The 13757-nt window shown below is 45.1% G+C and overlaps 1 non-coding gene across 1 annotated transcript; it reads left to right on the top strand.

Moving 5' to 3' along the window:
* Positions 1-12370: 12370 nt before the first annotated feature.
* Positions 12371-12506, top strand: LOC119924703. Its single transcript, XR_005449399.1, has one exon. It is a non-coding gene; the product is annotated as a small nucleolar RNA SNORA7 (small nucleolar RNA).
* Positions 12507-13757: the final 1251 nt, after the last annotated feature.

Below are 13757 nucleotides of genomic sequence, written 5' to 3'. Positions count from 1 at the left end.
CTGTAACCTTTCTAACGGTACTTCCGTTATCGTTGTTATGGTCTCTATCCATCTAGCTGCCAGTCTGCCTCTTCCACTTCTTTTTTCCTGGACTTTTCCTAGCACTAGTGTCTTCTCCAGAGAATTAGTCCTTCTGATTATATGTCCAAAATATGCTAATCTAAGTCGAGTAATTTGGCTTTCCAAAGACCACTTTGACTTAAATTGCTCCAAAATCCATTTGTTTGTTTTTTGGGCAGGCCATGGTATTCACAAAAGCCTTCTCCAGCATCACACTTCAAAAGAATCAACGCTTTTTCTATCCTGTTTTTGCACTGACCCGCTTTCGATCCATACGTTGTCACTGGGAACACCATGGAATTGACATTCTGTCGTTTTGTGGCAATTGCTACATAAGCATACTTCATGACTTTTTTCCAGGCTCATCATAGCAAGTCTTCCTAGAAGTGTAAATTTCCATGAGCTTCTGCACATTACTTCCAAATCCCCAATTCCTCTAGACCAGATATTTGCATGGCACAGTAGAAGAGTAATTTCCAGCTCCATTCACCTAATGGAGCCAGAAAACGTTCCCTGAATGTATTTTGTTTTAGGCAGGGAACATGTCTACCCACTCTGCTATATTGTACTCTTCCAAGTGTTTAGTACTGTGCTCTGCACAAAGTAAGCGCTCAATAAATATTATTGATTGATTTGCTTCTGTCATCCTGACACCCAGAAAATCTACACACTGGCTTCTGTGTGGGATTAAGCCAGGGGGAGAGGAGGGCATTAACTGAGAAGCAGTGTTAATAATAATAATAATGGCATTTATTAAGCACTTACTATGTGCAAAACACTGTTCTAAGCACTGGGGAGGTTACAAGGTGATCAGGTTGTCCCATGGGGGGCTTACAGTCTTCATCCCCATTTCCAGATGAGGTAACTGAGGCACAGAGAAGTGAAATGACTTGTCCAAAGTCACACAGCTGACAGTTGGTGGAGCTGGGATTTGAACCCATGACTTCTGACTCCAAAGCCCGTGCTCTTTCCACTGAGCCATGCTGCTTCTCAGTGTTTCCTAATGGATAGAGCCAGTGCCTGGGAGTCAGAAGGACCTGGGTTCTAATTCCGGCTCCACAACTTGTCTGCTATGAGACCTCGGTCAAGTCAGTTAACTTCTATGTACCTCAGATTCCTCATCTGTAAAATGTGAATTAAGATTGTGAGCCCCATTTGGGATATGGACTGTGTTCAATCTGACAAACTCATATCTACTCCAGTGTCTAGTACAGTGCCTGGCATACTGTAGCACTTAACGAATATCCTTAAAAAAATGAAGTAAACAAGGGGAGGGATTGGGGAGAGGGATATTCCAATCGAACAAGGATTCAGGATTGACACAAGACTATATCTGACTCCACTGATTCATTCATTCATACAGAGAGAAACAGCATCACATTGTGGACAGAGTATGGGCCCGGGAATCAGAAGGTCATGGGTTCTAATTCCAGCTCTGCCACTTTTCTGTTGTGTGACCTTGGTCAAGTCACTTCACTTCCCTGGGCCTCAGTTACCTCATCGGTAAAATGGGGATTGAGACTGCGAACCCCGCGTGGGACAGGGACTGTGTCCAACCCAATTTGCTTGTATCCACCCCAGCACTTAGTACAGTGCGTGGCACACAGTAAGCGCTTAACCGATACCATAATAATAAAGAAAATAATAATAATAATTCATTCAATCATATTTATTGAGCACTTACTGTGTGCAGAGCAATGTACTAAGCATTTGAGAGAGCACAATACAACAATAAACAGACACATTTCCTGACAACACTGATCTCTAGGACCCCAGAAAAATGATTTCTGGAGAGGGGAGGGAGAGTGGACTCTTTTTTCACTAGCAAAGCAGGACCTCAGACCACCTCCCTCTGGACCCTGCAGTCTGCCCCCCTCTTTCAGGATGTGCTCTGAGCAGGAGGACTCTTTTGGCTTTGTGGTGATTCTAATTTGACATTTCCCGAGCCTGCCCAAGCAGGGTGACCTGAGTAGTGATGGCCAAGCTGATAAAGTGCCAACTTTAGCTCGGTTTCCAATCCAGTGCTCACAGAGGTTATTAACTCTGCGTGGGTGTTAGCGCTGCTCCTGGAAGGAAGTCTTAATTCCTTCGAGTTCAGGTGTCAGAAGTGCAGGGACGGATTCTGAAATAAAAGATCCCATTTCAGAAATGATGCCAGAATGTCATCTGAAAAGATATACATACTTATAATAATAATAATAATAATAATAATAATAGTATTTGTTAAGTGCTTACTATGTGCAAGACACTGTTCTAAGTGTTGGGGTAGATACAAGGTAATCAGGTTGTCCCACGTGGGACTCTCAGTCTTCATCCTCATTTTACAGATGAGGGAACTGAGGCCCAGAGAAGTTAAGTGACTTGCCCAAAGTCGCACAGCTAACAAGTGGCAGAGCCGGGATTTGAACCCACGACCTCTGACTCCAAAGCCCGGGCTCTTTCCACTGAGCCACGCTGTTTCGTGTATATATGCATACTATATGGACTATAGTGTATATGCATAAATACTATGTCTATGATATACATATTATATGTGCTATATTATACATATATATGCTATAATATGTATACACACACACACACATACACACACACATACAATTTTATCCATAGCAAATTCTTGGCATTTTAGGAATGGTTCACTGCAGGCTAACCTAATTCTAGCAAAGAATTAGAGTTGATTTTGGGCTAGTGGTATGATTTGGGTCATTTAATGGGCAGGCAAAGACTAACCTAATTCTAGCAAAGAATTAGAGTTGATTTTAGGCCAGTGGCCTGATTTGGGCCATTTAATGGGCAAGCAAAAACTCAGTGAGGCTTTGCGGCTCTGAAGCAGTATGACCTAGTGGAAAGAGACAGGCCTGGGATTCAGGGGACCTGGGTTCTACTCCCAGCTCTGCCACTTGTCTACCGTGTAACCTTGGGCAACTCACTTAACTCCTTTGTTCCTCAGTTCCCTCATCTGCCAAAGGGAGATCCAATGCCTGCTCTTCCTCCTACTCGGACTGTGAGCCTCAGGTGGGACTTGATTATCTTGAATCTCCGGGAGAACTAAATACAATGCTTGGCACATAGTAAGTGAAGTATGGGGCTGGGAGTCAGAAGGTCATGGGTTCTAATCCCCGCTCCACCGCTTGTTTGCTGTGTGACCCTTGGACTTTGGGCGAGTCACATCACTTCTCCTCACCTTTAAAATGGGGATTGCGACTGGGAGCCCCACGGGGGACAGGGACTGTGTCCAACTCGATTTGCTTATATCCACCCCAGCACTTAATACTGTGCCTGACACATAGTAAGTGTTTAACAAATACCATAATTATTATACCACAATTATCATTACTACCAGAAGCAGCATGGTGTAGTGGATAGAACACAGTCCTGGTGCTCAGAAGGTCATGGGTTCTAATCCCCACTCTGCCAACTGTCTGCTGTGTGACCTTGGGCAGGTCGCTTCAATTCTCTGTGCCTCAGTGACCTCATCTGTAAAATGGGGATTGAAACTGTGAGCCCCACATAGGACAGGGACTGTGTCCAACCCGATTTACTCGCTTAATACAGTGCCTGGCACAGAGTAAGCACAGAGCAAATCCCACAGTTATTATTATTATTATTACTGAAGTGTCAGAAGGCCCCAGACAGTGACTGCACCTCCTTACCATGACCCCTGGCACAAGGTGTCCCCTCCAACCAGCCAAGGCTTTGGTGAATTGGGGCCCAAGAACCCCCAGGATGACTGGATCCATCTTTAGGGTGCAGGACAACCAAGCACCATGAAGAAGAGTTCAGAATCCTCAAGCTGGAGTAGAGGCTCTCCGGTGTTTCAGAGAGAAGAGTGAGAGACCAGAGACCAGAATCTTCATGTGAATGATCTGTGCTGTGAGCATGATGCTTTTCATAAATCATATTCTTTTCAGACTGCATTCCCTACAGGTTAGTGGATGAATCAGTCTAAAAGCTCTAATGTACATTTGATCAATTTCCATTTGTCATTCCAGGAAGAGCTGTCAAACTGCCATTAAACTAAGTTTGCTCTTTACCTGAAAGTACAAAAAGGAGCACTTCGAACAATTTAAAAATCAGGCAAAGTGCATCCCTCGGCTTATCCTACCAGGTAAAGGAGGTCGAGGGATGTCTCCAGAAGGGCTGTGATTCCCAGGGACAGGTAAAGCACTGACACTGATTCTTGGGTTTAACACTTGGCCATAATGGCAGAAATACCCCAACTCCGATCATGTCATCCCAACTCCTTCCCTCAGCACTTGGGTGGCTATAGGTTTATCCCCTTTTCTGAGTTTTCTGTACTTTGCTCTCCCTAATTGTACCTGGTTATCCTCCTGTTCTCACTGTTTTACAATCTAACCATCTTCCCCAATCATCTTTTTTTAATGACGTTTTATGGCACTTACTATGTGCCAGGAACTATTCTAAGCACTGGGGTAGATACAAGCTAATCATGTTGGACACAGTCCCTGTCCCACATGGGGTTCACACTCTTAATCCCCATTTTACAGATGAAGTAACAGAGGCCCAGAGAAGTGAAGTGACTAGCCCAAGGTCACACAGCAGACAAGTGGTGGAGCAGGGACTAATCCTCTGATTCCCAGACCTATGCTCTATCTACTAGGTAATACTGCTTCCCTACTAGACCATGCTGCTTCCCTAGATTAGAGCGTAAGCATCCGGAAGATGTCTTCTATTAAGTTCATAGGCAACTAGTACAGGGCTCTGCAAACTTTGGGAGTTCAATAAATAGGGTCAGTTCTTAGTCCCCTTCTGTTCTGTATCTACACTCACTCCTTTGGTGAACTCATTCTCTCCCACGGCTTCAACTATCAGCTCTACGCTGATGACACCTAAATCTACATCTCTGCCCCTACTCTCTCTCCCTCCCTTCAGGCCCGTGTCTCCTCCTGCCTTCAAGACATCTCCATCTGGATGTCTGCCCACCATCTAAAACTCAATATGTCCAAGACTGAGCTCCTTATCTTCCCTTCCAAACCCTGCCTTCTCCCTGACTTTCCCATCACTGTTGACGGCACTACCATCCCTCCCGTCTCACAAGCCCCCAACCTTGGTGTCATCCTCGACTCTGCTCTTTCGTTCACCCCTCACATCCAATCCGTCACCAAAAACTGCCAGTCTCACCTCTGCAACATCGCCAAGATGCCCTTTCGTCTCCATCCAAACCGCTACCCTACTGGTTCAGTCTCTCATCCTATCCTGACTGGATTACTGCATCAGCCTCCTCTCTGATCTCCCATCCTCCTGTCTCTCCCCACTTCAATCTATACTTCATGCTGCTGCCCGAATCATCTTTGTGCAGAAACGCTCTGGGCATGTTACTCCCTTCCTCAAAAGTCTCCAGTGGCTACCAGTCAACTTACGCATCAGGCAAAAACTCCTCACTCTCTGCTTCAAGGCTTTCCATCACCTCACCCCCTCCTACCTCATCTCCCTTCTTTCCTTCTCCAGCCCAGCCCGCACCCTCCGATCCTCTGCCGCTAACCTCCTCACTGTGTCTCATTCTCGCCTGTCCCACCGTCGATCCCCGGCCCACATCCTCCCCCTGGCCTGGAATGCCCTCCCTCCGCACATCCGCCAAGCTAGCTCTCTTCCTCCCTTCAAAGCCCTACTGAGAGCTCACCTCCTCCAGGAGGCCTTCCCAGACTGAGCCCCCTCCTTCCTCTTCCCCTCCCCATTCCCCTGCCTGACCTCCTTCCCCTCCCCACAGCACCTGTATATATGTTTGTACAGATTTATTGCTCTATTTAGTTTACTTGTGCATATTTACATATTCTATTTATTTTATTTTGTTAATATGCTTTGTTTTGTTGTCTGTCTCCCCCTTCTAGACTGTGAGCCCGCTGTTGGGTCAGGACTGTCTCTATATGTTGCCAACTTGTACTTCCCAAGCGCTTAGTACAGTATTCATGCACAAAGTAAGCACTCAATAAATACAACTGAATGAATGAATGAATGCCACCTCCCTGAGCTGGCCCCACAGTCTCTGCAGACTATAGCTCTAAAGAAGCAGCCTGGTCTAGTAGAAAGAGCACAGTCCTGGGAGTCAGAGGACCTGGGTTCTAATCCCAGCTCTCCCAACTGTTTGCTGGGTTACCTTGGGCAAGCCACTTCACTTCTCTGTGCCTCAGTTGCCTCATCTATAAAATGGGAATTCACTAGAGAAGCTGTGTGGCTCAGTGGAAAGAGCACGGGCTTGGGAGTCAGAGGTCATGCAGCTCCTCCACTTATCAGCTGTGTGACTTTGGGCAAGTCATTTAACTTCTCTGTGCCTCAGTTACATCATCTGTAAAATGAGGATTAAGACTGTGAGCCCCACGTGGGACAACCTGATCACCTTGTATCCTCCCTAGTGCCTAGAACAGTACTTTGTACGTAGTAAGTGCTTAACAAGTGCTTCCACCCCCTGGCCTGGAATGCCCTCCCTCCTCACATCCACCAAGCTAGCTCTCTTCCTCCCTTCAATGCTCTACTGAGAGCTCACTTCCTCCAGGAGGCCTTCCACACTGAGCCCCTTCCTTCCTCTCCCTCTCCTCCCCCTCCCCATCCCCCCACTTTACCTCCTTCCCCTCCCCACAGCACCTGTATATATCTATATATGTTTGTACGTATTTATTACTCTATTTTAGTTGTACATATTTATTCTATTTATTTTATTTTGTTAATATGTTTTGTTTTGTTGTCTGTCTCCCCCTTCTAGACTGTGAGCCTGCTGTTGCGTAGGGACCGACTCTATATGTTGCCAACTTGTACTTCCCAAGCGCTTAGTACATTGCTCTGCACACAGTGTAAGTGCTCAATAAATATGATTGAATGAATGAATGAATGAATGAACAAATGTCATCATTATTATTATCATTCATTCATTCATTCAATTGTATTTATTGAGCACTTACTCCACGCAGAGCACTGTACTAAGCACTTGGAAAGTATAATTCAGCAACAAAGACTGTGAGCCCCATATGGGACAGGGTCTGTGTCCAACCCCATTTGCTTGTATCCTTCCCACCTATTTTTACAATGCTTAGTGCATAGTACTTCTCTGTGCCTCAGTTACCTCATCTGTAAAATCGGGATTAAGACTGTGAGCCTCCCTTGGGACAACCTGATTACCTTGTAGCCTCCCCAGTGCTTAGGACAGTGCTTTGCACATAGTAAGGGCTTAATAAATGCCATTATTATTATTATCATTATTATTATTATTGTACACCATCATCAATCGTATTTATTGAGCGCTTACTCTGTGCAGAGCACTGTACACGCTTAACACATTTCACAATTATCATTATTACTGTTAAGGCTCTACTTCTGATGAGACCCCAGAGACACTTGGGAAAATAGGGGAATCCTCATATAGCTATTGCATTTTTATTCATTTGGGTCCGCCTGTATTCCCTGTCAGAGTGTAAATTCTCAAGGGCAGGAATCGCAGATTCTAGTTCAGTCTAGATTGCAAGTGCCTCAGGCAAGGTACTCTGCAGGGACCAATAAATTTGGCTGTTGCTCATGACAATCTCCTTTCCTTAACAGCTGCAAGTCTATGGATGGGCTTCTAAGCTCCCTACCTACAAGAAGCAGCATGGCCTAGCAGAACGAGCACAGGCCTGGAAGACCTGAGTTCTAATCCCATTTTCTGCTGTGTGACCTTGGGCAAGTCACTTCATTTCTCTACACCTCAGTTCCCTCATCTGCAAAATGGGGATTCAAGACCTGATCCCCCTCCTACTTAAACTGTGAGTCCCTTGTATTCATTCATTCAGTTGTATTTATTGAGCGCTTACTGTGTGCAGAGCACTGTACTAAGCGCTTGGGAAGTACAAGTCGGCAACGTATAGAGATGGTCCCTACCTTATCTATCCCAGGGCTTAGTACATTGCTTGGCACAAAGTAAATGCTTAACAAGTACCACAATTATGATTGCATTTCCCCTCTAGTGATCCTAGCCTTTTCCACTCCATCCGTGACTGTTATCCTTTTGGTAGCCCAATACGCACTGCCTGCCTGGAATTTATCCAAATTCCTTTTGAAGTTGCTGGTAATTTTCAGTTTCCCATCTTCCGGGGGGAATGGAGGCCTTTCAAGACTGAGCTCCCTCCTTCCACTCCCCCTCTTCCCCCTCCCCACCCCCCCGCCTTACCTCCTTCCCCTCCCCACAGCACCTGTATCTATGTATATATGTTTGTACATATTTATTACTCTATTTTATTTGTACATATTTATTCCATTTATTTTATTTTGTTAATATGTTTTGTTTTGTTGTCTGCCTCCGCCTTCTAGACTGTGAGCCCGCTGTTGGGTAGGGACCATCTCTATATGTTGCCAACTTGTACTTCCAATGTGCTTAGTACAGTGCTCTGCACACAGTAAGTGCTCAATAAATACGATTGAATGAATGAATGAATGGAGCCAATGTGCTTACCCCCTCACCGGGTGACTACATGCCTCACCTCTCCTAGGGGAAATGGAAGAATCCCACATGGCAGCATTGATAAACCATCAACAGAGGTGATGTCTTTCCCTCCTTTACCACCCTCGAGACTCTTGGCATAAAATCCTTTCCCTCCCCTTTCTCACCCTTCCCAGTGGATGTTCCTGTTTAGCAAACCAAAGAGAGTGTTAGTCTCTGGATGGAAATCACCTTTGAATTCTAAGAAGCTGCTTCTGAGTTTCCCTGTGCTATGGCTTCAACCTTGTGTGTCCTTGGGCTGGAGGAGGGAGGAAGGCTCTTCTCTCCTAGTAAATAGTCTTGAGGGAGGTCGGTAGCATTATCTGCCACCTTCAGAGGAAATAGAACAGCACATACTTCCTCAAGAGCAAAGGGCAGGGACATTTTCAGCAGAAACCAGTCTCTCCACTGAAGTTCAGTTCTGCTCACTGACCTGAAAAGCTGAGTGTCATTGGAGAGCGATGTGACTCCCCTTATGATCGCTGATTAATAGTTGGTGGGCAATTTTAGGATTATTACCGCTTGAGAAATGCCAGGGAGCACACAGTGGGAAAATCCATATTTTTCCTGATTCAGTCTCTTATCAGAGGCGGTGAATTGAGACATCCCTTTTTTCCACTTCCTTACTCTTGGATTTCCCAGAATTTCTCTAGTTTTCTTTGGCACATAAGTCTTATTCATTTAGAAGGTGAAGATGGTGTAAAGTCATCAGCTCTTACCATACTGTTTCTCCGAATGGGTTTTCTTACCATCGTGCATGGTGTAGTGGAGAAAACACAGGCCTACGAGTCAGGTCACGGTTTCTAATCCTGGCTCTGCCGCTTCCCTGCTGTGTGACCTTGGGCAAGTCACTTAACTTCTCCGTGCCTCAGTTTCCTCATCTGTAAAATGGGGAGTGAGACTGCGAGCCCCTTGTGGGACAGGGACTGTATCCAATCCAATTTGTTTGTATTCACCCCAGCACTTTGTACAGCGCCTGGCATGTAGAAAGCGCTTAACAAATAGAATAATTATTATTATCAATATTATTATTATTATTGTGGCTATAAAGGTGCAGTGAGAGACAGTGCTAAGAAAAGACCTGTTGTTATCTTGGGCAGGTAATGTATTTTCACTTTTGTGGTACTTTCCTCAAGTGCTTAGTACAATGTATTGCACCTAGGAGGTGTGAAATAAACACCATTACTACTACCCCTAAACATTTTATCCAAAATGTGGAGTGAAAAACTTTGTTTTGTTTTTAATGGTATTTAATGGTATTTGTTAAGCACTTACTGTGGCGGGCACTGTACTAAGCACTGAGGTAGATAGAAGACAATACAGAGCACTAGCGTACAATACAACAGAGTTTATAGACATGTTCCCTGCCCAGGAAATGTGGCTGTTTATTATTATGTTATAATAATAATGTTAATAATGATCGTTTTTTTAAGCACTTACTATGTGTCGAGCACTGTTTTAAGCACTGGGGGAGACACAAGCTAATCAGGTTGCACACAGTCCATGTCCCACATAAGGCTCACAGCATTAATCCCCAGTTTACATATTAGGTAACTGAGGCACAGAGAAGTGAACTGAGTTGCCCGAGGTCACACAGCCAACAAGTGGCAGAGCACATGTTCTTTGGACCCTCAGGCCATGCTGTTTCTCCCATATGCTTAGAACAGTGCTATGTGTACAGTAACTGCCCAGTAAATTCATTCATTCATTGTCATATTTATTGAGCGCTTACTGTGTGCAGAGCACTGTACTAAGCGCTTGAGAAGTCGGCAACATATAGAGACGGTCCCTACCCAACAACAGGCTCACAGTCTAGAAGGGGGAGACAGACAACAAAACAAAACATGTAGACAGGTGTCAAAATTGTCAGAACAAGTAAATATGATCGAAAGGTGAGGGGACTAGTGCCCTAACTAATCTTTAATATTCAGTTTTAAAACTCTTACCTCAAACACTCTGAAACAGGGGTCTTTTTTTTCCAGGGGCCCCTGGCTTTATTTATCATTTTCATTGCCCTGATTTGTCCAGTTCAGTGATTGTGAGACATGCACGATGACTGGGACATCTTGATAATTCCTAATCCTGGCTCTGCCACTTGTCTATTGTGTGACCTTGGGCAAGTCACTCCACTTCCCGGTGCTCCAGTTACCTCATCTGTAAATGGGGATTGACACCGTGAGCCCAGTGTGGGACACAGTCCAACCCAATTTGCTTGCAATAATAATAATACTAATTATGGTATTTGTTAAGTGCTACTGTAAGCCAAGCACTGTTCTAAGTGCTGGGGTAAATACAAGGGAATCAGGTTGTCCCTCATGGGGCTCACAGTCTTAATTCCCATTTTACAGATGAAGGAACTGAGGCACAGAGAAGTTAAGTGGCTTGCCCAAGGTCACCCAGCAGACAAGTGGCAGAGCTGGGATTAGAACCCACGTCCTCTGACTCCCAAGCCCGGACTCTTTCTACTAAGCCACGCTGCTTTCACACTTAGTTAAGTGCCTGAAAACACAGTAAACGTTGAACAATTAGCACAATTATTCATGAAACATTTTGAGCGAGATTGATCTGGTTCTGACACTGCCTGCCATTGGGAGCTGGACAATAATAGCAGCCATGAAATTCCTGCCTGTTATGTCCCGTGTGTGGCGTGGCCTGGGAAGCAGTGTGGCCTAGTGGATAGAGCACAGTCCTGGGAGTCAGAAGGACCGGGGTTCTAATCCTGGCTGTGCCACTTCTCTGCTGTGAGACCTTGGGCAAGTCACTTCATTTCTCTGGGCCTCAGTTACCTCATCTGGAAAATGAGGATTAAGACTGTAAGCACAGTGGGAGAAAGGAACAGGGACTGTGTCCAACCCAATTATGTTTTCTCTACCTCAGGGCTTAGTACGGTGCCTGGCACATAGTAAGAGCTTAACAAATATCACTATTGTTATTATTATTATTTGTTATTATTCCAGGAACATTGATTAGGTGATGGTCAGTCCCTATTGGTTGCAGTGTAGGGACGTAATAATAATAATAATAATAATAATAATGGCATTTATTAAGCACTTACTATGTGCCAAGCACTGTTCTAAGCGCTTGGGAAGATTACAAGGTGATCAGTTTGTCCCACAGGGGGCTTACAGTCTTCATCCCCATTTTACAGGTGAGGTAACTGAGGCTCAGAGAAGTTAAATGACTTGCCCAAGGTCACACAGCAGACATGTGGTGGAGTCGGGATTCGAACCCATGACCTCTGACTCCAAAGCCCGAGCTCTTTCCACTGAGCCACGCTGCTTCTCTGCTAGACACAAAGCACACAGATTGACTGTTTTTGGGGAATGAAGCCCCCTTAGGTGAGTGTCTCTTATCTTTCCTCAGCCCTAAGAAGTTCCACAAGCCAACTGACCTTCAAGAGGATCACTCTGTCTCTTCTCTCCAATAAATCCATCAATTGTATTTATTGAGCGCTTACTCTGTGCAGAGCACCGTACTAAGCACTTGGGAGAGTTCAACACCACAGAATTAGCAGACACGTTCCCTGCCCATAACGAGTATAGTCAGGAGGACTGTAAACTCATCTCTAGATTGTAAGCTCTAGATTGCAGTGTGGTCAGGGAATGTGTCTGTTTATTGTTATAATGAACTCTCCCAGCAGCTTAGTACAGTGCTCTGCACACTGTAAGCACTTAATAAATAAGATTGAATGAATGAATGAATGAAAGATGGATCCACTCTGTGGGACGTCATTCTCCATCAGTCAATCAGTCAGGAGTATTTACTGAGTGCTTGCTTTGCGTGGAGCACTGTACTAAGTGCTTAGGAGAGTACACTATAACAGAGATGTAGACATGTTTCCATCCCCTCTCAGGGTCGCACCTGGAGAGTTTCCAGTACTCTACCAGTCTTGGCTACGGGAGGGAGAGTCAAGCAGAGGTACCCATTCCATTCCTAGCTTGGGCAGTGGCTAGCGAGTGGCAGACAATCTGCTACAAGTCAAAACTCACCCGTGCTGGGCAGCAGAGGCATGGGGGAGACATTCGAGGGTAAAGACTCAAGTTGACTGCATGGAAGGAGGCAATGGTAAACCACTTCCTTATTTTTACCAAGAAAACTCTCTGGATCCACTACCAGAACGATTGCAGATGGAGAGTGGGGCATCCTGGGGGAGGTGTATCCATGGTGTCACTATGGATGGGAAACGACTCGACAGCATAATCATTCATTTATTCATTCATTCAATCGTACTTATTGAGCGCTTACTGTGTGCAGAGCACTGTACTAAGCTCTTGGGAAGTACAAGTTGGCAACATATAGAGACGGTCCCTACCCAACAACGGGCTCACAGTCTAGAAGGGGGAGGCAGACAACAAAACAAAACATGTGGACAGGTGTCAAGTCGTCAGAACAAATAAAGCTAGATACACATCATTAACAAATGACAAGCATATGACAAGACATGTTCCCTGGCCACAGTGATCCGACCTGCCCCTCTTTCCCTTGTGTGGTTTCTGGCAGTTCTAAACCCTAAATACTGGCTGAAATAGCCCTCCGAGTCACTTTAGTAGTGCCCTAACCCTTCGGGTCCTTAAAAACCTCCAGCTCTTCCCTTCCCAGGTCAGGCAGGATTTGGGGATCCCTGTCTAATAAAACTCAAATACTTGCACCCCTATCATTGCCACCAACACTTATCTCAAACCCAGGCATGTCCCCAGAGGTAAAGGATTACTGGGGGACTAGCTTACCAACCCCTTCCAGGAGCTGATTATAGGAAGCTTGTGGATAAAACATTCCCTCCCTCTTCCGTTTGTTTCCCAGATCCGTTTGTCCTTCTGGGGCCTCCTCCAGCCCTTACAAATAGACTCCAAGATCAGAGATTTTAATAATCTTTTATAGACTCCTCACATGTGTTCTTACTAGGTTAATCAGATAACAAATAAGCAGAATTCTGATCCAAACTACCTTTCCCTAGTTCTAATATTCACCTTCACCCCCTGGGACTCTGTCCTCTTTCCTGCAGGCACTTTTTCTTTTGTTTTCCTTTTCTTTATGGTACTTCACTAAGTGCTTACTTACAAGTCAAGCACTGTTCTAAGTACTGAGGTAGAAACAAGTTAATCAGGTAGGACACAGTCCCTATCCCTTGAGGGGCTTGCAGTCCTGGGGCTCCTATTCCTCTGTTGGTTTCTTTACGGTATTTTATTAAGTGCTTACTTACAAGTCAAGCACTGTTCTAAGTACTGAGGTA

The sequence above is a fragment of the Tachyglossus aculeatus genome, chromosome 2 (assembly GCF_015852505.1).
Source record: "Tachyglossus aculeatus isolate mTacAcu1 chromosome 2, mTacAcu1.pri, whole genome shotgun sequence".
Classification (NCBI taxonomy): Eukaryota; Metazoa; Chordata; class Mammalia; order Monotremata; family Tachyglossidae; genus Tachyglossus; species Tachyglossus aculeatus.
The sequence above is the reverse complement of the archived record's forward strand: the minus strand, read 5'-3'. Positions and strand labels throughout refer to the sequence as shown.